This window comes from Podarcis bocagei, assembly GCF_964188305.1.
Source record: "Podarcis bocagei genome assembly, chromosome: 4".
NCBI lineage: Eukaryota > Metazoa > Chordata > Lepidosauria > Squamata > Lacertidae > Podarcis > Podarcis bocagei.
The window spans coordinates 86,553,389-86,579,506 of NC_138128.1; the positions used below are offsets into that span (position 1 = coordinate 86,553,389).

The window sequence follows — 26,118 nt, forward strand, 5'->3', positions numbered from 1 at the left end:
TAAACAATGTGAACATGTCCACAGCATATGCAAAAAAAAGTTCCCCCTCCGAGAGAAGGCATGCCAACATTAACAAACAAAAAAAAGTAGTAAATTGAAGGTATGTAATTAGCTATGGGGTCCCCCCCCCCAACCACTATGGAGCATGAGGCTAGGCTGACCACTGGTTTAGCTGTGCTATGAAAGATCAAGCATTAGTCAGATATGGGAAGAGCAGGATTGTGACTGGAATGGAATAGTGGTGAAATTATATCCATACCATTCCATGGGCAGGATAAGGGAATTCTCTTATAACACTGGAATGTCACAACCACCTAATATGCAGATTTAATCTTTAAATGAGCATTCCAAGACCAAAAACCCCTTTCTGAGTATTTGCAGATGCAGAAGTGGTAAACACCAGTGACAATTCCAAAGACTTCTATCTCATTGACACACATGGGAAGGAGAGAAAGAAGAATGGAAACATGCTGAACACAGGACCTCATTAGCTAACTTGGGTCTGGCTGATTCTGCAGCACGCCTATGTGTGGCAGGAGGGGGAGTCTCCAATGACTAAATAAAATTGCACTTCTGTAGGAAAATGTACTTGCCTTTCTCCTGACTATTGTTCATTTTTTATGTCAGAGCTATTGTGAACTACAGCTACTTTCTTTCGATCAATGTTAATCTTTAGTCACTTTCTTTTTTAAAAAACATTTTATTTTCACTTTTTAAACAGTATTCTTATACATTCACATCATTTTCAGTTTTTACACTGCTGGGATTATTTAGATCCCTCAGACACCCCCCCAACCCCCACCCCTGGTTTCCAATTTTTCCCTATATATTTTTTGCACGTCATTACATTTTTCTAAAATTGTTAGTCACTTTCTGTTGTTGTGTTATCTGATGCTTTTGAATGGAAAGGAACACAACCTGAGGTCCAGCTATTCCAAATTTACTGTTCCCGGGGCTTGCTCAGAGCAGAGAGCAGGGTGCCTAAACCATAATAACAATAATCATTTTGGCTGCAGAAAACCAGGCAGGTGGGCACCCCCAATGCTCTGGATGCAGTGGCTGCTGGTCCATCCTCTTAAGGCTGCTGCAGAAAGGCAGCCTCCATAGCATGTTGCGAAATATGTTCTCACACTGAGGATGCCAAAGACGATTGCTGTGGGCAGGTGGTATGAGGCCCGTTGGAGAAGGGCTGCAGCTCATACAAACGTAAGAACAGCCCTGCTGGATCACATCTATGGCCCGTCCAGCCCAACATCCTATTTCCCAAGGTATCCAATAGCCTAATTCTCCATGAATTTGTCTAAACCCCTTCTAACACTATACAAGTTGGTGGCTGTTGCTATATGTCACAGGAGGGAATTCCATGGTCCAGCCGTTGCTGTGTAAAGAAATTCTTCGTTTTGACTGCCCTGAATCTGTCAGCGTTCATCTTCATTGTATGACCCTGGGTTCTGGTATTATGAGAGAGGGAGAATTTTATTTTTTTTAATCCACTTTCTCCACGATGCCTAATTTTATATACCTCTTACCATGTTTTCTTTTACACCCATTTTTCTTCTAAAATAACAAATCCTTAACCTTTCCTGATATGGGAGTTGCTTCAGCCTCATTATCATTCCAGTTGCCTTTGCTGAAGCCTTCTCAGCTCTACGATAGAAATGAACACCTTATTCCAAGTGTGGTTGCGCCATTGATTTGTGGTGGCGTTATGAAATTGGCAGTTTTATTTTCACTTCCTTTCTGAATGTCCCTCGGCATGGAATTCAGCTTCTTCACTGACAGAAACTCTCCCCCCCCTTTTTTTCCTCATCTGCTGAGACGCCCCTGAATGTTTATCACAAGGCACCATTGCACTGTAGAAGAATTGCGTGTGTGTTCCAGGACACACACTTGTTTTATGCAGGGCACTGGCCAGACAAGTTAAACCTCATTATCTCCCATTTTGGAGTGAGTGTTTGCTCTGTTCCCAGTGGCAGCAGCTAGACTCAAATCAAGACACAGGGTTGGAGGTTTGTTTGAAGCATTTTGGCTGTACCACCTGGCTTCATGAATTGCTGCTGAGATGACAATTTATGTGTGCAATTTGATAAGGTCACACAGCAGTGAAGGGTTTGCACCTAAAGATTCCTTTTAGGTCCCAACCAGATGTGATGGTCCAGTAGAAACTCATCAAACCTCCTGTTTCTGCTGCCACTTTGGAACAGCCAGAAAAGAGGATGGCAGGCCAGTTGGCTTGTGTCGTGAAAGGGTAGACTACTCCTGTGCGGGCAGCATGTCTAACTCCATTTTCAACAAACCACTTTTGTAAAATGACATGGATTCATCTCTTGTTTGGATTCTGGCCGAATCCACTGCCGATTGCAGTAGAAGCTCCGGGTGTTGCTTTGTAGTACAGCAGAGTTATTGCTGATAACTGAATTGTTTTGAAGAGCCTGCTTGCTTTGGGAATCCTATCCTGTGGGGTTTCAGAAACTCTTTGATTAAAGCATTTAATTTCCCCTCCTTCAGATAAGGAACTTTCCCTAATAATAGGAGATGCCCCTGGGATAGCTTGAACTTTATATGGGTTTCTTACTCAGTGCTTTGCATCCGCTCCTATTGCTTTTCACCTTCTGAAAATAAGAGAACAGTGAATGAAAGCTCATATTAAGAAAAGCAAAAAAAAAGGCATCTTGAAGAATGTCAAGCTAAGTTGCTATTGGTATCTATACACCCTTTCCTTTATGGGGGGGGGGGGAATTGCCATCACTAGCAACACAGAAACACTGTGCTCAGCACTCTGGAGGGAGACAGTCCAGCTCGATTTCTCACATTAAGGGCTGTGCAGAGGTCTATTAGGCCGGTGTACAATCAAAGCGAGTGAAATATTATCCTATTAAAATTCCCAGTGAAGTCTGCTGTTTTGTAAAGTCATGCCAAAAATTTCATGCCGGCGCATTTTATCAAGTCTACATTTTTGATGGGTGAAAAACTAAAGTATGGAAAGTCAACAAGAAGGGAGAGAAAAAGCCAGGAGAAAGCAGAAAAGCCAATAAAGAAGAGCACCCGTAATGGAAAATGAAAACAATAATGGAAAATGAAAACAATAATGACCAATAGAATCTTGTGCAGAAGAATGGAAGATGTGATAATTAATAAGTATGTTGCAAACACTTGGTCATGTTTAATAAACAGTAGCAAAACCATGGACTGCAAAGAAAATGTTTTGAATGTGTTGCAAAGTGCAATATACAATTGTGACACTAGATGGCAACTGTGAGCTATAGCTGATTCCATGCATTTTTCAAAACAATTAGAAAAAAACAATTTTCACAAAGTTTTTAACGTATGTAGATTCCACCTATGTAGTCTTATGTGGTATAAAAGTATCACCTGCCAATGAAAAGGCAAAAAATTATGAAGTATCACAGAATGTGACAGTCTTCTTGTCCAATGACAGCAGAGGTTTCTGCCCATGGAAGGCAAGTCAGCTAACCTGTTTTCTCAGGTTGCAACCACAGGCATGGAAAATAAGGCTTAGAGCTGGTACATATTCCTGCTTGTTGGCCCCTTTGATTGATGCTGAGTACTAGGTGGCTTCTTCCGATTTGCACTACTAATTGTGAAATAGTGGAAGCTGCAGCTCCATTTCATTACAGGTTAAAATTATTTTGGAAGGGCTTTGCCTTTTTTCTGTTTCTTTGCTTTAAAATACATATTTTTATCAGTGGCTGTCTCAAGGAATCTTTTGTGTGTTTAAGAAATTCATCCATCCTTTCCAAGGCTCATTGTTGAAGTCTTTTCTTCCTTTTGTTTACCTTCCTATGGCGTTGCTCAGGTCAAAGCCAGGTTATGCATGGTACAGAATCTGATCCTACAGCTGATTAGAAGTATCATATGTCTTTTCAGCACATCTTACAGGTTATTGTAAAAAGATACAGCTGTTCATATATGGCCCAGTGACCTCGGCCAGCAAGAACCAATCCTATTCTTTTGCCATTTATGTTTTTATTGCAAAAGTACAGTGTTTTATCCTATTAAAACATCTGGGTATCCTATTAAAACATCACATAGTATTTGACTTTGACTGATTTATGCTACGTATGTTATCTCCAGTGTTTGGCTTTGTTTGTTTGTTTTTTTACAGTATTGTGCTCTTTTTACTTTTATATCAGGGATGTGGAACCTGTGACCTCCAGGTATTATTTGACTCCAGCTCCAGTCAGTATGACCAGTGGTGAGAGCTGATTGAAGTTGCAGACCAGCAGCATATGGAGGGCCACAGACTCCTCATCCCAGAAAGAGGGGCATATCCCCCATATTTTAAAAGTGTTCGTTACCCAACGAGCACATGGCCAGTCCTCATTTAGATGTTTTTGGGATTATCCCTAAACTTATTTTTGTAGTTTTGCAAACCCTGTGGTTCCCTTAAGCTTGCTGATCTTGTGCACGATGGAGCCATTTTGACTGCCCAAGGACTGGCACTCAGAGATACGTGTTGTTTTCTTTGAGTTTCTGTGCTGCTGGGACGATGCATCCCAAAACAAGAAACACTCTGCTCTATTTCTAAGCACATCTGAAGCCTATCATGTCTGATACTTTTTGCAACTCCTTTCTCCTCAACATTTTCATATTTGGAATCTTGCATTTTGGTTCTAAGAGTGCCTTCACAAGCCTTCCTTATTCATTCCCCCACCCCCATGGGAAATGATTTAGTTATGAACACAGAATTAGTGGCATACTTCTTTACACATAAAATTGGTGCAGTGCAAACTGTAAAATAAGCCTGGGTGATTTAAGAAGGATGGGGTGGCTTTTGCAAAGCAAATTTTCTGTGACAAACCATTTGTCAAAACAGGAGGATTTGCAAGGATCACTGCCTTTCAATGTGACAAAGCAAAAAATAATCACATCCCCATTATCAGCTTTCAGCAAACGTGACCTTGCTTATTTCCCACTGCCCCCCCCCCCCCGTGACAGTTTGACAGATGTAGCTTTTGGGAGACCCCAGTAGTTAATGAGTCATCTCTAGTTAAAAATAGACTTCCCCACAGCAAGGACACCCATTCCATTTTTGATGCATTTGTCACCACTGATGGAGTCATAGCACCAACTTTGCCGCATTATGGTTGGAAGTCTGAGGGGAGCCTCTCTCTCTTTCCTGTTGTTCATGATTCGAGGCAGTTCTAAAACTACTGCTTTGACGGCTAAAGACAGACAGTGGGCAAAATGCAGTACATTTAAATAAATATAATTTATCAGTTATGTTAGCTATTGAAATTCTAACCCAGGAAACCCAGAAACTGTCAGCCCAAGTCAAACTGATTTGCTAATACAAAATAAAAATCATGAGCTGGGAAAATACATACAGTATGTATGCATGCATGTGTGAGAGCAAGAGAGAGAGAGCTGTTCTATCTCTGTCCCTTCGTAACAGTAATGTGAGAACATTTGCAGAGGACGTTTGTTGAGCAGGCCGAGGAATACTTTGCCCTTTCCCCACTCATTGCTTCTTCCTTACAAATATGTTTTGTGCCAGAGTTTCCATTTCTTTCCCCCCACCCTGCCGTAGCTGACTTTGAATGACTGTGAACAAGCTGATGGTAAAGGCTTGTGGAGTAGGAACCGTGGGGAAAATCCCTCCCCCTCCCCCTTCCTGCTCACCTGCTAATTCCACCATCTCTGCACGACATGCATATGCTTGTTGTTCTACCTTCAGAAGGTTGCTACTCTAGCAGCACAACTGTCCAACCAAAAATGCATCTTTGATCTACTCTGATCTTTCTGTGTAGGGCAATTCCTACTACATATCTTCAAACTACCTTTAAGTTGACTTGGGGACAGATGGCAGCAGCCCAGGGCTAAATGCTATAAAAATACAATATATGCAAAAGCCTTTAAGGAGCACCATATGTTACAACTCCCTTTTAATGTCATAATTAAGACTGAATAGGTTTTGCATGTTCAACAGGAAAACTGAATGTGGCTATTACGATTATATGGCTTTCAATACTGGCTACATGTTATTATATAATAAAGGCAGTGTCCTTTATAAGCAAACAATCTTGTTCAAAATACATTGGGGAATTTAAAGTCTAATTGAATTCAATTGGGGTGGGGAGACGATCATTCTCCTGTTTGAGATGAACAATCACGCCAAAAGGTATTGAAATAATGTTTAATACGTAATCAGGTTCTCTCAGCCCAGCCCCGGTATAGAATGGTGAAGCATGTTTTCAAGAAGGTAGATGGAAAGGCAGATACCAGCTTGCTCAGAGGGTTATTGACACGAGTCCCACAGCCCCATCAAGATCAGACATGGTGATGATTTTTAAAACCCTGACTGGCTTAGGTCCAGAATACCTTGAAAATCACCTCATCACAAGCCAGCATATTTGCTGCCTAAAAATAGGGTGAAGAGGTCCTTCTCCATGTTCTTTCTGCAGTGAAGGCTCTGTTGGGGAAGATGAGAGAAGGGGCTTCACTGTGGCCTTGCCCAAATCGTGGAACAAGGCTCGGTTGCCTACTTCTCTTACAATATATGCCATCCAAATCAGCAACCCTGTTTTTGTTTTAGGCAGGCTTTTTGTTCATCTGATAAGATAATTTTATTATCCAATGCCTCTGCTGCACCTGTTTTTATTGTGTTGTGTTTTCATAGCGTTGTTGTATTTTACTGTTGGTTTTAATAGAGTTAGCCACCTTGAGTGGTGCAATTAACACTAGAAGGGCAGGGTATAAACGTCTGTATAAATAAATAGATAGATATAGATAGATATAGATAGATAGATAGATAGATAGATATAGATAGATAGATAGATAGATAGATAGATAGATAGATAGATAGATAGATAGCAGTGCCCTCAAAGTTCATAAACCATGGGTCATTCACCCTTGGGCAGGGTAGAATTTAGAGACTAATCACAGCATACAAAAAACTCCATACAGCTATGCATCCCTTGAAGTCAACACACTTTCAAGTTACATATTTTTGCGTAGATTGCATCCATTGTTGTGCTGTGCAACTATCCTTGTCACATTATATCCCGGAACTAAATAATAATTTATGTAACTCTCGGCATATTAATATAACTCTTCGCAGGTTGTCAGTGGAACACATGGGAGACATAGACTAATGGGCATAAAGCGGGTTAGGTAAAGAAAGCCTGTTGCTAAACATTCTTGTTTAAATTTCAGGTCAGCTATTTCCAGGACTTAAATGGAAAAGTGTCTCTATCCTAGCTAACACTTCAAAATTTCTAATAAATAAAAAAACAAGTTCTCACATGCTTTTTTTGGAGCCTGATGTTTTAATCCCAAATGTAATACTGCGGGAAATGCAATGTGACAGCAATGCTCCGCTGGTGCAAAGGCCCTTTTTTTGTACTGTACATTTAAACTGAGGCAGATCCCGGTGACCTTATTGTGTTTCCTGTTCAGGCATTCAGGTGCATCATTAAAATCTGAGAAAGTAGAAACCTTGAATAGTATCTTTAGGAATGAGTCTCCAATTAAAAAGGTAAAGGTACCCCTGCCCGTACGGGCCAGTCTTGACAGACTCTAGGGTTGTGCACCCATCTCACTCAAGAGGCCGGGGGCCAGCGCTGTCCGGAGACACTTCTGGGTCACGTGGCCAGCGTGACAAGCTGCATCTGGTGAGCCAGCGTAGCACACGGAAACGCCGTTTACCTTCCCGCCAGTAAGCGGTCCCTATTTATCTACTTCCACCCGGGGGTGCTTTCAAACTGCTAGGTTGGCAGGCGCTGGGACTGAGCAGCGGGAGCGCACCCCGCCGCGGGGATTCGAACCGCCGACCTTTCGATCGGCAAGCCCTAGGCGCTGAGGCTTTTACCCACAGCGCCACCCACATCCCGAGTCTCCAGTTACTTCTATTTAAAATCAATTTCCCTTTCTAACTTGATGTGTCCCCTGGTTTGGACAGTCATATGAATACCCTGCTTAATTAGATGCCTATCTTAATTTCGTTATAAAATGCACTTCTCTCAACAGAGGGAGAAGAGGTAATAATTCATCACCTAAACATTGCAAATGCAGACATGAAGCACCCTAATGAGTATTTGGCTGATTTTGCTTTTTAACTTCATGTGTAAGCTGCTGAGAAACATGGTAGGAAAACTTCTCTCTTTTTTGTTGTTGTTTAGTCATTTAGTCGTGTCCGACTCTTCGTGACCCCATGGACCAGAGCACACCAGGCACTCCTGTCTTCCACTGCCTCCCGCAGTTTGGTCAGACTCATGTTTGTAGCTTCGAGAACACTGTCCAACCATCTCGTCCTCTGTCGTCCCCTTCTCCTTGTGCCCTCCATCTTTCCCAACATCAGGGTCTTTTCCAGGGAGTCTTCTCGTCTCATGAGGTGGCCAAAGTATTGGAGCCTCAGCTTCATGAGCTGTCCTTCCAGTGAGCACTCAGGGCTGATTTCCTTAAGAATGGATGCGTTTGATCTTCTTGCAGTCCATGGGACTCTCAAGAGTCTCCTCCAGCACCATAATTCAAAAGCTCTCTCTTTTATATTTAGGCAAAAGGGATACTGTCATGTTGTGGGTGTGTTTTCCCCTAGTTTATGACTTGACATTTCCTGCTTCTGCATTCTATAATTTCATTGTGGACCATTTCAGGTTTAACTGGATTTTGCTCATCACATGAGCAAAACCTTTGCTTGGTCTTTTCTTTCTTCCATATAACATGGAGATGGGAATCCTGTGGCCCTCGGTATGCCATTAAACTCCATTCCCCATTAGCCCCAGCCACTGGGATATTGACAGCTGGGTTCCCATAACCTCTGGAGCATCACATGTTTCCCGCCCCTAGTATGGTATAGTACCCACAATATACAGACTTCTGCCTACTTCCCCACAGTATACTGTAAAAGATTCTACCCAATTCAAAAGGAGAAGGTGAAAATTCAACAAAGGCATGCTGCTTTTGCAAGCAGCCCTGTGTGAGGTGCACCCAAAGAAACTTGCTCTTAACAAGAACTGTTTGGCTTTTTTTCTGAATGGTAGTTGAACAAATATCTGTAGCAACCTTCCAGAAGACTACAACTCCCAACAACACTACCCAGAAAGGTCAATGGTTGGGAATGATGAACAATTTATGGATGTGCCTTGCTGCATAAGGTACCCATTAAGAAAAACTGTGTGAATTAGGGATGCTGCATTAATATGCAGATTTGATATTGTTCTTCCAGGTGTGGACAACAAGCCTGAACCCCTCTCATGTCTGATTTTATCACTGGGGGAAGGGGAAATATATCAATACAGACACTTAAGCAAGCTAGCTTATGAATGGGGGTGTGCATTTGAATATGGATCCCATTGAAAGTAATGGACGGCATCCACATTTGGATACATTTCTGAACATACATCTGATTTATGCTGTCTGCTCCTATAAGCAAGGACACTGTGGGCGGTAGCCAAGACCAAAAGGGCAGAAAAGAAGAAAGCTCCATGGAGAGAAAGGGGCAGTTTTCACACATCCCTTGTAAGAAACAGTATATCGTGTTTTTGTGTCACACTTGTTTATGGGCGAGTAGTCTGCAGCTAGTCAAACAGACTGTGCCCCAAATAAACAGAGAGGTTATCAAGTAAATTGATAGGAGGAAAGAGAGAACTTTCACAGTGAGAGCTATTAACACTCAGCGCTTAGGTAAGTATTCTTCCACTTCCTCCTCTTTTGGCAGAGGGAAACAAACCTCCTTGCCAAGTCCAACATGCTCTCTTAGTGTCCATTGCTCCTGTGTGCCAAGTGCTACTCTCTTTCAAAAGGCAATTTAGGGGGTTTGTGGAGAAAAGCTGGGTGGGGTCAAGGTAATTAAAAATGTGGTTTTGCAGCTTTTGAAATATATTGCATGGTGTGAATGGAGTTGAGCCAGTAGGTTGTTTATTAGGCATGCTTTGCAGTTTATTTGACTAAAAGGGCAATAAATCTGTTGGTATAATCCACATGTCCTGTAACAGTATTGAGGCTAAAAAAAACCCTGAGCCTATTATTCACTTCCTAATGAATATGTGGTGCTCCCATTAATATTAAAGGCCTCTTTGCATCTGCATAAAAAAATAAAATACACTCCGAAGGGAGCATGAGGACAAGATGATGATGTTGGTGATGATTCAGTAGTAGAAGAAGCAAAATTATTAGAGAACTCTGATCTTTACTTTTAAAAAATGATCTATTTTTGCTTTTTTGCAGTTTGAGTAGTTAATGGTGCCATTTTAGTTATGATATTTATTAATGCATTCTTCAGCGATATGTGAGGTGACCCAAGAGACTGTCAGGGACAGGAGAGAGCCATGGGCAGCTGCACTTAAAACAGTACGCAGGGAGGGATGTGTTCTCAAGTACAGCAGAGTCACTGAGCTCAGGTGCTACGATTGGAACAGGAGAGACTGAGTTGTATTTGGGAGCTGGCAACGTGGGAAACAGAAGGAATGCCTCTGTTGTGACCAGGCGGAAGTCCTATCCAGAGACTTCATATTAAAGCAAAGTTTGGGGTGGGGGAGTCCAGGAACAGACTCTGGGGAGGCAAGGCAGGAGAGGGGTCCACTCCTGTTATCTGCACAATCCCTTAGATCAGGGTTTCCAAAACTTGGGTCTGCAACTGATGTTGGTTTACAACTCCCATCATCCCTAGCTAGCAGGACCAGTGGTCAGGGATGATGGGAACTGTAGTAAAAAAAACAAACAAACAGCTGGAGACCAAAGTTTGGGAAGCTTTGCCTTTGATGCCAAAAAAATTCGGTCTGCATGCCCTGCTGCCTGTGTGAATGGGGAAGACATGTGCACATGGAATGTGACTGCCCATCAGCGTGTCTGATTTGGGGCTGAGACATCAGGGATGTTAGAAAGACTTTCATCCACCATCATTTCCACTAATCTTCCATTTATGAGTGGGGCACATTGGTTAGCAGAAACTGGGAAAGGCTTCAAGCTGCATTGCTTCCATTTATCAGCTTAAATGAGAACTTCCACCTGGTTAAGACTTTCACCTTCTTTGAAAGGAATGACTTCCATTAGGGAAAAATGTGATTTATAGTGTTTCCCCGCCTCCTCCAGCCCATTACAATGTCCTAAGTCTTTGTGCTGTGCTAAAATCTTTGTGCAAGATGAATGACCCACACTGGTCACATTGTGGATTTCCTCCCATCAAGTGTCACTTTTTTTCTCCCCAGTTAAGCGATGGAAATGGAATTATTTGAGACAGGCTGCCTTCATAAATGATTTTTATAGTAAGAAATTGCTTTTCAGTCTCAATCTCAACAGATCTAACCAGACAAGTGGGTTTCACTGGCTAAGGTGTTCTCATCACAGCTACATATTGAAGGCAGCAAGAAGGCTTTGCAAAACAGCTTATAAGCAGAGTAGCTGAAGTTGTTATTCACCAGAATGATGAGAGGACTTGCAATTGGTTTTGTGCTAGTGTTCCTCAGATAATTCCACCCCCCGTTTCACGACTTTGCCCCTTAACCGAGGAATTTCAGTAAGTCATTCTGATTATTTATTTTTATGGGGGGGGTGTCCTCCCTCAAAATGGAAACCTCCCAATGTGATTTGAGTTCACTTCAGACAAATCTGGTAAAGGCCAAAGAATATATGGATTTCCCTACATACGCTGCAGGTTTTAGGAAGAATCTTCATTGTCTTCTTATTTTTTAGTCTGCCTTGCAATTTCTCGAATGCTTCACCTGTTTCCAAACTTGGGATTATTATTATTATTATTTCTTCAAAATTTCAGTGGCAGCTCTAACAAGAGGGGTATTTCATATGACACATTTTCCTGTGTGAACAAAACAAGAAAATGGGGACATGTCCATCCCCAGTTATGTTATTTATATTTTCATGCCTGTTTTCTCCCTACCAGACCTACCCTGAAGTGACATCTAATCTGTAGTGAGAAAAACCCTATGTGAAGCAGGTTGCACTCTCAAACTAGATATACATACCTTAAAAGCAAAACAGGCTTATTCAGGGTTAAATAGAAAGGAGGGAGGGGTGGCAGCAAACAGGCAACGCCTGTCAACAATTGTCTGTGTTTCCAGTGTTGTATTAGAAAATATTAGCCCATTAATTCCATTGCTGTATATTGATCCACAAACAGAAAAACAACTCTCAGTATCAACAGCTCTGGAAAAGTGTCGTCTCTGATAAACTACAAAGAGAGTAGTTTGATCCTATGCAAGCTGGAATGTGTATTGATCTTTCAGCATCGCTCCACAGCCAGCTTTCATCAGTTTTAATAGCTGTCACTGTTTTGTGAAAAGATTTAATATGTAGATTTGCATTACTTGCATAGAAATTAAAATATGCTGCACAGGGTGATATGATGCCATGTGAATGTAGGGATTACAGAAGCTGTTACATTAGAAATGAAGAGGGGGAAGGAAGGAAGGAAGGAAGGAAGGAAGGAAGGAAGGAAGGAAGGAAGGTAGGTCTGACTTTTAGGCTTAGACTGCAATACATACTGGGGGTTTTTGTTTCTGTTTTTACAAAATACATTACATTTCTAATGCCATTTTGTCTTCCATCAAGATTGATATCTAAATGCCACGTAAGCTACCTAGTTATGTTTTTGAACCTGGGTCTCCACCCACTTCAGTTCCGGAACCAAACAGGGATGATACCAAGCAAGGACTTGGTTTGTGGGACTTTGGTGAGAGGAGGAAATGGCAAGAGCAGCCGGACCTAAAAGATACCCATGGGCACTCAGTTGTCCAGACCAGGTCACATTATAAGGCTTTACTCTTATGAAAATCTTCCAGGTCATTGCTGCTGCTGCTGCCTTGCCAAATTTGCTGTATTCTGCCTTTGCCAGAGCCTATTCCTATAAACCCAGCATTGCCTTCCCTCGCTACCTAACCATTTTCATTAATCACAAAAATCCAGCGTCCAGCTGAGAGCCAGGAAACCGGGTCCAGCTAACTTAGCTGGTGATACTTTAGCCTCTGTGCCCTGGGCACTGCTGGATAATAAGACCATGCCAGCTCTATGGTAATTCCCTGCCAATAATGCTATTTCTATGGCTGCTAATGCTTGCAACGTTGAGGTTTCCAACGAGTGCCACTACATAGAAACTGTTTCATGATCTGCCTCCCTTTTGGATAAATTAGCTTTACTCTGGAGCAGCTGCTCTATGCCCCCCACATTATATTAAAGGTAGGTTGCAGCTAGGCTCGTGGTGGATTTTCATCTGCTTCTAACAATTGCTTAGATGTAAGCTTTCATCTACCTGCAAAGCTTACTGTGTGCACCCAGATCTCAAAAGCTTAATCCCCACACTGTGAACTAAGGACTTAGTGGCTGCTACTATATTCACTGTAAAATCAAAATTGAGTTTTTAACATTACAGAAATAGAAACATACATCCAGAGTTATTTCTAGTGATTTGTTGTTGCTTTTAGGTTCCCTGTGTGGTTTAGTGGGGATGCCTCACCATGCTTCCAAATGAACCATCTGCATTTAATTTGAAGCAGCCATAAGTAGTGGGGGGACGACAGCGACACACAATAAGGTGTGTAGGTTAGAAAACCAAATATTAAAGCAGCAGATCCCGTTCTGGATTTAAAGGTTCCCCAGGCTTAGCTTCTGATAAAAATGGAAGTATCATTCACTGCTGCATTTTGCACTCTGTCCTTAAGGCTGCTTGCTCCCACTCACGCCAGCTGCCAAATCGTCCTTTCTCCTCTCCCGCCCCATCTGATGTCAGTGTGTGTTTCCCTGCGATTCTGAGACAGTTGAAAATGGTCTGATGTGGTTCCTTGTATATTGTAGGAAGAAGTGGCAGAGGGCAGATCCACTCCATATATCCACAAGACTTTCAGCACATATTTAAAGCACACAAATCCCCCGCCTGCTGAATCCTGGGAGCTGTACTACTGCTACTACTAGTAGTAATTTATTTCTTATACTCTACCCATCTGACTGGGTTGTCCCAGCCATTCTGGGCAGCTTCCAACAAAAAGAAAAAAGGGGGGATCAAACATTAAAAGCTTTCCAGAACAGGGCTGCCTTCAGATGTCTACAAAGAGTAATATAGTTGTTTAACTCATTGACATCCGCTGGTAGGGTGTTCCGCAGGGTGGGTGTGATCACTGAAAAGCCCTCCTGCCTGGTTCCCTGTAACTTCACTTCTCACAGTGAAGGAACTGCCAGAAGGCCCTTGGAAGTGGACTCCAGTGTCCAGGCTGAACGATGGGGGAGGACATGCTTCTTCAGGTATACAAGGTCGTGGCCGTTTAAGGCTTTAAAGGTCAATGTCAGCACTTTGGATTGTGCTGGGAATTGCAGCTCTGTGAGGGGGAACCTATAGCTCCCAGGATTTTTAGGCCATGTGCTTTAAATGTGCTTTGAATGCACTTTAACTGTACAGTGTGGATCTGCCCAGAGACTCCTTCTGTGCCTTCTCCCCACAATACTGTATAACAAAGAGATCTTACTGCCATTGGCTGGGGAGGAGTGGGCTTCACTGATGTGAATCTCAATGGCACATAAGGGGCGCTGTGATGCCATCTCAAGCTGACATGTGCCTGTCTATGAGACTGTGCTTGCTGGGGGGAAAAACATATTCTATACAACTGCAATTCCCCTTTACAATTCCTTGCATAGAGACAGGCAGCTGTAAACTAGGGGATGAAATCTTGCCTTCAGATAAATTCTGTCTTGCTGTTCTGCACCTCAACCTCTTTCCTCCAAGCTGAGATATGGGTAAAGAGCTTCCCCTTTCCACTGTGAACTGCCTGAGCTGCAATTGTGGCTCTGGAAGGGTGTATCTTCATGCTCATTGTTTGATCACATTCCCTTGTGTAGGCCATGATACAAATTGTTCTAACTGGGTCACTGAGGCACTTATAAGACAGAACTTTGCAAAACCCTTTCCAAGTTCATACTTGAAAAATTAGTTGCCCCATATACTTTCGCAGCTGAGAGGAGAAAGGCTGGTTGTTGTGCAAAGACTGACCTGTTGCTTTAGCCACAAAGGGTGGAAATATAGAACTGCTTTCTCAAAAAAAAATTAAAAAATGCAGTATCCCCTCCCTCACACCACCCCCAGTGAAGGCCTATATTCTAAATAAACAAGTTGAAGATTTGGCAGTGTGCAGGCTTACTCTGTCTTATTATTATTATTATTAGTTGGCTTTATTCCCTTCAAACTTTTTTTTTTAAGACAAAGATAGTAACTGCAGAAATGAAAAGCTGAAAATAATATTGCTGTTAGCAAAAGCAGAAGAAGATAAACAACCCATTCTCCTGGGACTCTGCCACTTCCTTAAGTACTGACAGGCTTACATGAGTTCTCCTCTACTCTTTTTTTTTAAAAAAATAGCTACTACTTTAAGTGTTTGTTGCTCTCTGATCAATTTGTATGTTGTGATGGACCTATGTTCTGGCTCAGTATAAGGCAGCTTCCTGAATACAGTACATAAAATAGTACTGATGTATTCAAAGACAAAAATAAATTGTGTTTATGTGGTAGGTCGTGGAAGAATCTGAAAAGGTGGCAAAAGGTTAGATACTGAATGTCACAATCCATACTCCAGATCTATCACACATTGGCCCCATACCCCTCCTGAGCTAACTTATCTGGGGTTTTGGAGTACATTGCCAGCAATATGCTGATGACACACAACTCTAATTCTCCTTTATGTCTGCAGGTGTAGCAGTGAATGTGCTGAACTGTTGCCTTGCCTTAGTAATGGACCAGAGGAAAGCCAGGAAACTGAGGCACTGTTAGTGGGTGGCTGCCTAGACCAGATGGATGGGAGGTGGCCTGCTTATGATGGGGTTACACGCCCTAGGGACAGTCTTAACCTCTGGGTTAGATTATTGTAATGTGGGGCTGCCTCTGAAGATGGTTCAGAAACTTCAGCTAGTGCAGAATTCGGTGACCAGGTTGCTCAGTGAGGCAAGATGGTTTGAGTATATTACACCAATCCTGGCCCGACTTCGCTGGCTGCCAAACACTTTCTGGGCCCAATTCAAAGTACTGGCTTTGACCTATAAAGCCCTAAATGACTTAGAGCCGTAATACATCAAGGACCACGTCTGAATCGACTCAGACCCTGTGCTCATCATCTAAGGCCCTTCTTTTTTTTCTCCTCTCCACGAGACAACACAAGAATGGGCCTTTTCTGCAGTGGCTCCTCATTTGTGGAATGCTCTCCCCAGCAGGGCTTGCCTGGCACCTTCACTACATATCTTTAGGCACCAGGCAAAAACATTCCTTGGCCTTTTAAACTGGGGGGGGGGTATAGTTAGGTGCCAGGTGAAAATATTCCTCTATAACCAGGCCTCTGGCAGATTAAACAATCGATGGCAGTCTATGGCTCTTTGGATGAAATATTTAAATGCATAAACAAACAAACAAACAAACAAACAAACAAATATTCATTCAGCTCTGTGAGTGACACCCTGCAAGCCACTGTCAGGGCCTCCTTGAAGTTCTGGATTCCGCTGTGCATGTTCACAGGCTGAGCTGCAGCACTCTGTTGGTATGGAGACAAATAGTCAACACGCACCCACACAAACACGAGGGACAGCCCATTTCACGTAACTCCAGGGGTGTGAAAGAACTAGGATATTGCAAGTAAATTTATGAGCAACATTATCACAAACTGTAATGGGGGTATTGCGCAATGCAAATAATAGCTAACCTGGAGTGAATTTGCTGTTAATTTACACCTTTCTGACTTGCCCAGTGAACTCTGTGTTTTGTTTTTCAGTAGAATGTTTAGCAGTGCTGACATAAACAGGAGTCCTCTGAGCCAGACATTAATGCCTGTGAATCACTGCTGAATATAGTTACCATTCCCATCTGCCCCATTATTTGTGTATACCATTCCATGCATAGAAATAGCACAGCGCAAATAATGCTAATAATGTTAGCAATAATACACCGGATCAGCAGTACAGGAGGGACTGTCATTTGTGCTAAAAAAACACCCAACCAAACAAACCTAATGGTTTGTCCTTTTCAAAGTGTACAGTGTGATTCAATTTTCACTGCTTTGATGAAGCAAAACTAAATCTTAGAGATGTTGATAATACAATCAAGTTTTGTATTATTCTGTGGTTTGTGAACTACTCTATATTCATGGGCATCATTCATTATTCCTAGGTTGATTTTCTTTCTCTGATTTGCCCCTAACACCCCCCTTACATCCTACTCCTTTTTCTTGGTATTGTTCCCCTTCAGGAGAGCAAAGTTGCCTCTTTTGGACATTTTACTTGAAGTGGGGCTATTCATTCAGCTTCAGTATAAGTTCAAGTCATTGTCATCACTGTTCCAGGTGTTCTGCTCTGATCATCACCACTAAGACTAGTAGGGGTGCTTAACAGCAGTGCAATCATGTCACAACTGCATGGGAGTCCCTGTACCTAGGTAACTTCCACCATATGAAATATGTCTTCTATTTAAGTTGCGGTTTATCACATGAGAACTGTACTGTACAAAAGCTATTTTGTGTGCAGTTGTTCAACTTGCACTGATGTTAATCCCCCTGCTCATCTCTGCGATGAGATTTATGACTCTGCTAAAATAACCTATGAACTTGAACATATATGAACATATGATTAGCAGGAAACAGGTTTGCTCCATGGAAAATCCCTCCATGGGAAAAGTAGGAAGGGGGCACTGCTCAGTGACAGAGCATATGATTCACATAGATAAGGCCCCATGTTCAACTCTCAGCGGTTAAAGAAGAGGTCACCAACCTTTTTTGGGCCAGTGGGCACATTTCAAATTTTGTGAAAGGACTCTGGGTGCCAGTCACAAAATGGATGCAGTGTGGTGTGTAGCATAACACAAAATGGCTGCCACATCTCAAAAGCACAAAATGGTCTGGACATGTCTCCATCATCCATGGGAAAAAGCACCTATATTGGTGACTGCTCTGCTTACTCACAAAGAAAAGCTCTTTGTATCTCTCCTCTGTTCAGCATGGAAGGGATGGCTGGTGTCCAGTCCATGAAATGCGGGCTTTTTTACAAGGATGTGCTCAATGCAGGAGAGGCCGAGACAGCGCATACAGAATCCAAGCAGGAAAAGCACAGCAGTCTCCTGTATCTTGTGGACTTTTGAGGGGATATTTACTGAGAACTTTCATGGATGCCGCAAGAGGTCTTGGTGGGCACAATGGCGCATGTGGGTGCCATGTTGGTGACCCCACTGACTTAATGGATCTCTGGTAGAAATATTGGTCTGAGGTCATAGACTACTGCTGCCAGCTGGAGTAGACAGTTCCGAACAATATTCTTAATGTCAAGCCCCATAGCTCATTGGTCGAGTGCATGCTTTGCTCACATAAGATTTTGTTCCTGGCATCTCCGCTTAAAATAATCTTAAACCTGCTCAACAGTGGCACAAAAATGATGGAATTTCCTCCCAAGAGGACTCTGCCTCATGCCTTCCATAGTAATATTTAGATGCTTGCAAAATGCAGTCCTGTATTGCTGCAGAGGCTTTTGTGGTGCATCTGATTACATTGATTTTTACTGGCTGGTTTCTTTATCCTGCCCATTTTTTCATTTTTGTTTCCTGGCTTATTTATTTCTGATCTTTGCTTTGTGGCTTTGGGCTGATTTAGTTTTGTTTTAATGTTCTTAATATTCTAATATTTTAAATATTCCTTTGTTTTATCATTGGTGTTAATGTCACCTTGGGGATTTTGTGACTCAGAAGGCTGAGTACAAACACTTTTAAACACATGCAAATGAAGAAAACCTCTACCAGTCATGGAAACATTAATGGGCTAGATGCAACAACAGTCTTGGTGAGGCTTTATCATATTATATATATCATATCATATCATGCACAAAAGGGAAAGGTATCAGCAGGTTTGAGAAACCCTAAAGTTTGCAGAAAAATCAAAAAACTTCACAGGCCAGGGGCAGAGACTTAGAAGTATGGGGGGGGGAACAACTCAGTGAATACTGAGCATGCTCTGTGGGCACTGACCTGCTGACTGACTGTTGAGTAGGGATGAATTTTTGGTTCTCTCAGTTTCTCATTTTTTCCATTCTTAAATTCAGTTGTCCACTTTTTGCAGCAATTTGTGATTTTTTTTTTTTTTAATCCTCATGAAAATCAAGCAGCATTTTGGTGTGATTTTCTCTGAATAACCACATTTTTATGTGCATAAGTACAGTATACATTTTTTGCAAGCAATTTCGCAAATATGTTGCATCTTTGTATGTTACTTGCACCGATGTCTTCATTCCTTCATCCACACATTTATATGCATCTTTGCAAAACATTGGTTGGAAAACTGTATCCGAAAAGTCAGATAAGTGCAAATTTCAAAGGATGGCTGTGTTTCAGTTTGCATATTGTTTTGGGAAGTGCAATTTTGATAGGTTTGCCTTTAAATGTGCACCAAATAAAATTTCTTTTCCATTCCTACTGTTGTGGGGAGGGGAACCGAAAACCAGGGGTGAGGAGGAGTGGAATATTGCAAAATAGGGCATGGCTGTCTAGAATCTGGAACCCAAGCATTCCACACAGTAGCATTTTATTGTAGTCCGTGTGTGTATAATAGCTTGGTAGCTTCCAACCTTATTTCACATAGGTGTATAAGGCTCTCATCATTAATAATTCTTGAGCCTGGTGATCTTCATGAGAATCATCTCTAAAGCTTGTGCCAATATCACCTAGTGTCCTTTGACTTTTTATCATTTTTGGCAGACCTCTTTGCTCTCCTGCACCACTGCTGTCTGCCTTAGATTTTATAGCAGTTGCAGCTGATGACAGAGGACTGCAGTTATCTACCTGGCACCTCAAGTATCATTATGAATTCCCACCAGGGTCCTACTGTCACAGGGTTTGTTGTTTTCCTCTGAGAGCTCCTGCAGTTTTAAGAATTGCATTTGAAGGAAAATGGTTGCAGTTCTGAAGTGACAGGAGAAACTGCTCCTGGTGGAATTTAACTTTCTGTGCAAACCACGTAGTGGGGATTTGGTACATTATGCATAATGTAGGAAAGCTGGTGTTTGTTTGTGTGTGTGTGTGTGTGTGTGTGTTAAACAAACCAGGCTAAATAAACTGACAGAAAAGCTAACCTTGTATTGTTGTCCATGGTGGTTTCACTGTGGTTACAAGGCAGACATGATGTTTACCAGTTTGAATGTTTTTCGCCAAGTAAACTTTGTAATTTTCTTTAAATATCCTGGTAGTGTGTGTTAAAGCTGCGCCCACAGTACAAAATTTATGTTCTGTGGAGGAGGCTTTTCACATTGCTAGGAGAAAAATAGCTGGCCAGTTTGCTGACAAATGTGCCATATTTCCGTTTGCTTCGCTCTGTACCCCTTCTTGAATATTTCACAACCAGGCTCTAAAACAGCTGTGACAATAGGTAGTTCACTGTCCTGAAATGCACAGAGCAACTCTAGAAATAAAGAAATAAATCACAGTATGGAAGGAGAATGGACTTTCAACAACGCCCCCCCCCCCGGATGTAACTGAAATTATCCTAGTGGTGTTCAGGGAGGTATTATGGGAAAGACATAGCCTCTGGCTATTTGGGGAAGCACTGCCACCACAGCAAAAACATACAAGATCCTCAGGTTTTAAGGAAAGTAAGAATGGGAAGAAAACTGCTGTCAGTTTTGAGGAACAGCTATCCATCAGAAATTGGCTTTATTCTTCTGCTGCCCTGCTCTGGAAGCTGCATAAAATCCCCTCCTGTTTTGCAACCTGTGAATGGGCCTACCAAAGTGAGAGGGCATTTTTTCAGCACAGCAGTACAAAATATCTAGATGTTGATGTAAACAATCCGAGGCATACACTGGAGGGGCCTGATGCGGTCATGACTAACCATGAAAGAGATCGTAGAGCCGCTGTAGAAAGTTCGGTGAAAATGTCAGCTCAGTGTGAGACAGCAATGGGAAAGGCAAATGCCAGGTTGGAGGTTCTCTAGGAAAAGGGCCTGAAAATAAATTTTACAGTGTCTGACAATGTCCTCATTTAAATCTCTGGTGTGGCAGCATTCGGAATGCTGAGTGCAATCCGTGTTGTTGAGCTGGAAAAGGTGAAGGAAAGGCAGCAAGCAGAATGATCAGGACATTAATGCACCTCAGCTACCAATGATGAAAGGCCAGAACAAATTTGTTTGTTTTTGCTTAGAAAAGACATGACTAAGGGGATAGATGGTACATAGTATAGAGCATGGGTGAGCAACTCTTGTTCTGATGAGGGCTGCATTCCCTTGGGGCTTACTTGTCACATGCCAAGTGTTGACTGTGGGTGGGGCTGAAGCCTGAAGTCAGCCAAAACAAAACATAAATGTGGGTGGGGACCCTTCTCTCTCCCCCCTTCCCCCCCTCTCTCTATCACACACACACACACTCTTCCTTGACCAGCAGACTTCCAGAGGGGGAAGAGGTCGTTCCTACCAGACGTCTGAAAGGATTGCTTGAAGTGGGCCTTTGAAATTGGGCTGAGGGGCACATAAAATTAGACTGAAGGCCCCAGGTTCTACACTTGTTATGCAGAGAAAGTGGACTCTCTTCCCCCTCAATCTCTAGAGCACTAGAACTCAGAGCCATACAGTTGCACTACTGGGCATTAGATAAGAGGACAGACAAAAGAAAAGTCCTCCCTCCAGAGGTGGTGTGCCTTTGAATGTCAGCTGCCGGGAATCAGAAGTGGGAAGAGTGCTCTTGCACTCATATCTCGCTACTGGGCTTCTAATAGGCAGCTGGCTGGCCTGTCGGAAAACAAGACTCTGGAATAGATGGGCATGTGGCCTGATCCAGCAGCGCCTTTTCTGTTCTTGAAATACTCCTCATGATACATAATTGAGTTATGGGTTCTAGTGTTTCAATACAGTGGTACTTCGGGTTAAGAACTTAATTCGTTCTGGAGGTCTGTTGTTAACCTGAAACTATTCTTAACCTGAAGCACCACTTTAGCTAATGGGGCCTCCTGCTGCTTTTGCGCCGCCGGATTTCTGTTCTCATCCTGAAGCAAAGTTCTTAACCCGAGGTACTATTTCTGGGTTAGCGGAGTCTGTAACCTGAAGCGTATGTAACCCGAGGTACCACTGTATCTGGTTATGCCACTGCCATAGATGGTTTGAAAAGAGGATTGAGAGGGGGAATCATATGTGATGAGAGGTCAAGGAGACTTCCTTTCTGCCGTGCTGAGGCTGGTGTTCTGGCCATTAAGAGAACCAGTCAGACTGCAAAAGGGACATGGCAGGGAGACTGTGCTGAGGATGCCGCGCCACTCATTGGATAAAGGTTGGCATAAGATGCAATGGGTGTGGGTGTTTGGAGGAGGCTGATCACTGAAATTCATCTGTATAATACTTTCCTCTTTTCTGTTGCTGTTATTGTTGTTGTAGCGTGGATGACTGACTACTGAATAAAGTGTTCACTCACCCACCCACCCTACCTATTTCAATGAATCAATGAAGAGGTGGGAACAGAGTGGCTAAAGACAAACACCAAATAGATTATCTTTCACAAGGGTGTTTCAACTATGTCTTGCTTTATTGTCATTCCCCACTAGCAAGTGAAGCTTTCTTTCCACAAGTACAGATACGTGTTTGTTGTTGCAAGTCGAAATGCCTCCTGCCCAAAATCTGGAAATGGGACTCCCACAACCCAGTCTTTTTCTCTGTATCTGGCTTAGTTTGCTCTTGGCAAATCTCATACCCCATGTTTTGTCAGGCTTTTCAAATTATCTGTTTGGGGCTTTCAGTTTGACCTGAAAATAGTTTAATCGTTTTCGGACGTGGTACATATGCCCTAAAGAAACAGACAAATGTCTCCCTTTTAGACTTTACTAGTAAACAAAATATCTTGGTATAGATATGTGCTGAGTTTACTCTATCTCAGTTTGGGGGTGTACATTGAATCTTCAGTTTTAAAGGAGAGTTATAACATTTCCACTGGTCTGATACATCGCTGGGCACAATTCAAAGTGCCACTTATTATCTATAAAGCCATGAGACCGCATTATCTCAAAAAGTGCCTCCTTCCAGAGGAACTTATCCATGCATTGCATGCATCATCTGAGGCCCTGCTCCATGTTCCACCGCTTTCAGAGGTGTGTTTAGTGAGGATGTGCTGTTTAGGTTCTGAGATGGAGCCCATGGGGCAAGGCAGGTTTGCTGTTGCAGCACCAAGGAGAGCTCCTAGTGTGCAAATGGGACCCCACAAGGGCTGAAGATGGCTTTTGAGCCTTTTGAGCCTCCAGCCCACCTCTCCTGTGTTCTGCCACCCTCTGGAGTCTTTTAAAGGCCTGAAGAGAGATGCTTCTCCTTGGTTCTATGGCCTGCCACCTGGTATACTTCCTGTGCCATTAAATGAGCAAGGTAGCGTGGAAGGATCTTGGACCCAGAGGAAACTGTCTGTGAGGGTCCTAGCTCTACGGGCCCTAGGGGTGTGGGATCCGGTTTGGCAGAGGCTCCTTGTTTGGCAGCCTCAGATTCAGTGGGATCCTGTTCACCAGCACCAGGCTCAGGGCCAGGAACTTAGTCCAGCCCTTCAGCGGATAACACTGCAGCCTCCAACTTGGTGCACAGGTCACTGCTGAACTCTGGAGACATGGCAGACATTTTAGAATGGCAGGAAAGAGCATACGCCTTGCTGAATCAGACCAAAGAACCACCTAGTTCGGATCCTGTTTCCACAGTGCCAAAAAAAATGCTTATGGGAAGCACACAAGCAGTCGCCTATGCTGTGTCTTTTATCTGTTTTAACTTCCTGGTATGTTTTATATTTCTCTTGTGCTGCACTTATTTTAATAATTTAATTCAGGCGTATTTAGTTTTTTAAAATCTATTTTTATTGTATTATTATCTTTTAAATCTCTGGAAACGGCCTTGAGAACCCTTTTAGGTAGGACACATTTTCTAACGAGCCCCCACAAAAAAACAACAACAACAGTGAGACCTGGAACTGCTGAATTCTGGCAAATAACATGACAAATGTGTATGTGTGTGTACACACACACACACACACACACACACACACACACACATTGGGGAGTAAGCCCTATTGAACTCAGTTTATTTCACTTCACAGTAAAATAATAGGGTTTATCTGTAACACTGCAATCCTAAGTATATTGACTAGCGAGTAACTTCTAATGAACTTATTCACTTAGCTTGTTTAGAATTGTGGGATACAAATTCAAACTGGCCGGAATCCTGTACGTTCTTGGGACTCATCCAAACTTCCTTTCACACTGCCCTTTCTAGGCACTTTCTAGGCCCATGTCTGAGCAGTTTTTCCCCTTTTTCTTTTCGTCCCACTACTTTCCCCTGGAAAACCTGCTGTTTACTGTTGAATTGGAACAAACAGCAGTCAGGTTTTTCACGGATTGTTTTTTGTTCAGATTCAATGGTAAAGCAAATGGGAGTCTGGACAAACCCTTTTTTGGAAGTAAGTCCAATTAAAATGAATAGGCAGTACTCCTAAGCACATATAGTTAAGATGAAAAAGTTTGTTTCACATCAGACTACAGTATGTATCGTCAGCACTCCACTTGGTGTCTAAAGATGTCTTTGCAAGGCATGTTCTCGCTTCAGAAAATGATAGACTTCCTGTTATGTCCTGTTTAGGACCTCTGGGAATCACCCTAAATGCCACTAAAGCCAATCAAGAGTCCGGTAACATACTTCCAAGGGACAATAGTGTTTTGAAATATATTAGTTGATTATAGCTATTAGCAGTCTCATAATGAGGGCAGAAGTGTGTGTTAGTAATATTAATAAGCTTTTGCAGTGCACAAATCAGTCTGTTTATCAACTGCCTGTCTACTCTCAAGCTCCAAAAGGTCCAGATGAGCGGAAAATATCGCCATCTTGTGGTTTTGTGTTTTGAATAAAGAGGACAACCACCCCCCCCCCCGTATTGTCTCAATTATTAGGCTGTGTTAAACATTCATCTGCTGTGTTTTTCAGGATGAATGAGGTGCTCCCATACCCTTTTACATAGCTACATTTTTAAGATGACCCTGTATTAAGAGTGCATCACTTAGACGGGAAATCATTCATATACACTTAACTGGGATTAAATCCCATTGAACTCAATTATTGCTGAGAAGACATGTGCAGAGGATTGCACCAGGACTCGATTTGGCCAGTGAGGATTTGTTGTGGACTGAATCTCTGACAACATGACAGAAATCTTGTTCATTATTTTAGCTTTAAAGTGTTTATCTTCTCTAGGGACACTGTGAATGTAGTTGTCAAAACTGATGTTTGGAACAGGGAACATTTGTTTCTTCATCAACATTCTTCAAAGTAGTCTTCAGTGTCATTGTTTTTGCTTGGTTTGATGTTGACAGAGGGCTTTGAGGACATGGCAAGACTAAGGCGCTGTTAGTGGGTGTTTCCCTAGACTGGATGGCTGGAAGGTTGCCTGCTTTTGATGGGATTATACTCCCTCTGAAGGAGTGGGTACACAGCTTGGGGATACTTCTGGATCCATGGATGTTTCTTGAAGCTCAGGTGGCCTCAGTGGCATAGAGTGCCTTCCATCAGCTTTGGCTGGTGGCCCAGCTGCACCCCTATCTGGACAGGGACAGCCTAACTACTGTTGTCTGTGCTCTGGTAGCCTCTAGGTTAGATTGCTGCAATGTGTTATACATAGGGAAGCCTCTGAAGACTGTTAGGAAACTTCAGCTAGTGCATAATTTGGCAGTCAAGTTGGTCACTGGGGCATGATGGTTTGAGCATATTACACCGATCCTGGCCTGACTGCACTGTCAGTTAGTTTCTGTGGCCAATTCAAAGTGCTGGGTTTGACCTATTAAGCCTGATGCATTGCTCAGGATTGCAATACCTCAAGGATGCATAAGCTCAAAGACTCACAGTGTGATGCTTGATGATAAAGGGTGTGGAAACCAAGCCGTATGAGGAATGGCTAAAGGGGCTGGTTATGTTTAGCCTGGAAAAGAGGAGATTGATAAGAAATATGATAGCCAACTTCAAATATCTAAAGGGATTACTACTACTACTACTACTACTACTACTATTACTATTATTAATGCAATGTAATGCAAGAGAAGGTACCCATGCTGAAAGATGGCAGCAGGTACACAAGAAGCCCTACCAATGCTGCTGGAGCACATGCCTTGGAAGCAGAGCATTAATCCTTTCAATAAGGGCTCATTTTCTC

At 42.6% G+C, this 26,118-nt stretch overlaps 1 protein-coding gene across 16 annotated transcripts in view; it reads left to right on the forward strand.

Annotated features, from left to right (window-relative positions):
* The window catches only part of KCNMA1 (potassium calcium-activated channel subfamily M alpha 1), a 566,228-nt gene that overhangs the window by 249,713 nt on the left and 290,397 nt on the right, over nucleotides 1-26,118 (forward strand). Inside the window, exon 4 of one of the 16 annotated variants that reach the window (XM_081191546.1) lies at nucleotides 353-584. The exons of the other annotated variants lie outside the window; for them this stretch is intronic. The gene's annotated coding sequence lies outside the window, so the exon portion shown is untranslated. Of the gene's footprint in view, nucleotides 1-352; nucleotides 585-26,118 lie in introns of those variants that run through there. 16 annotated transcript variants of the gene reach the window in all.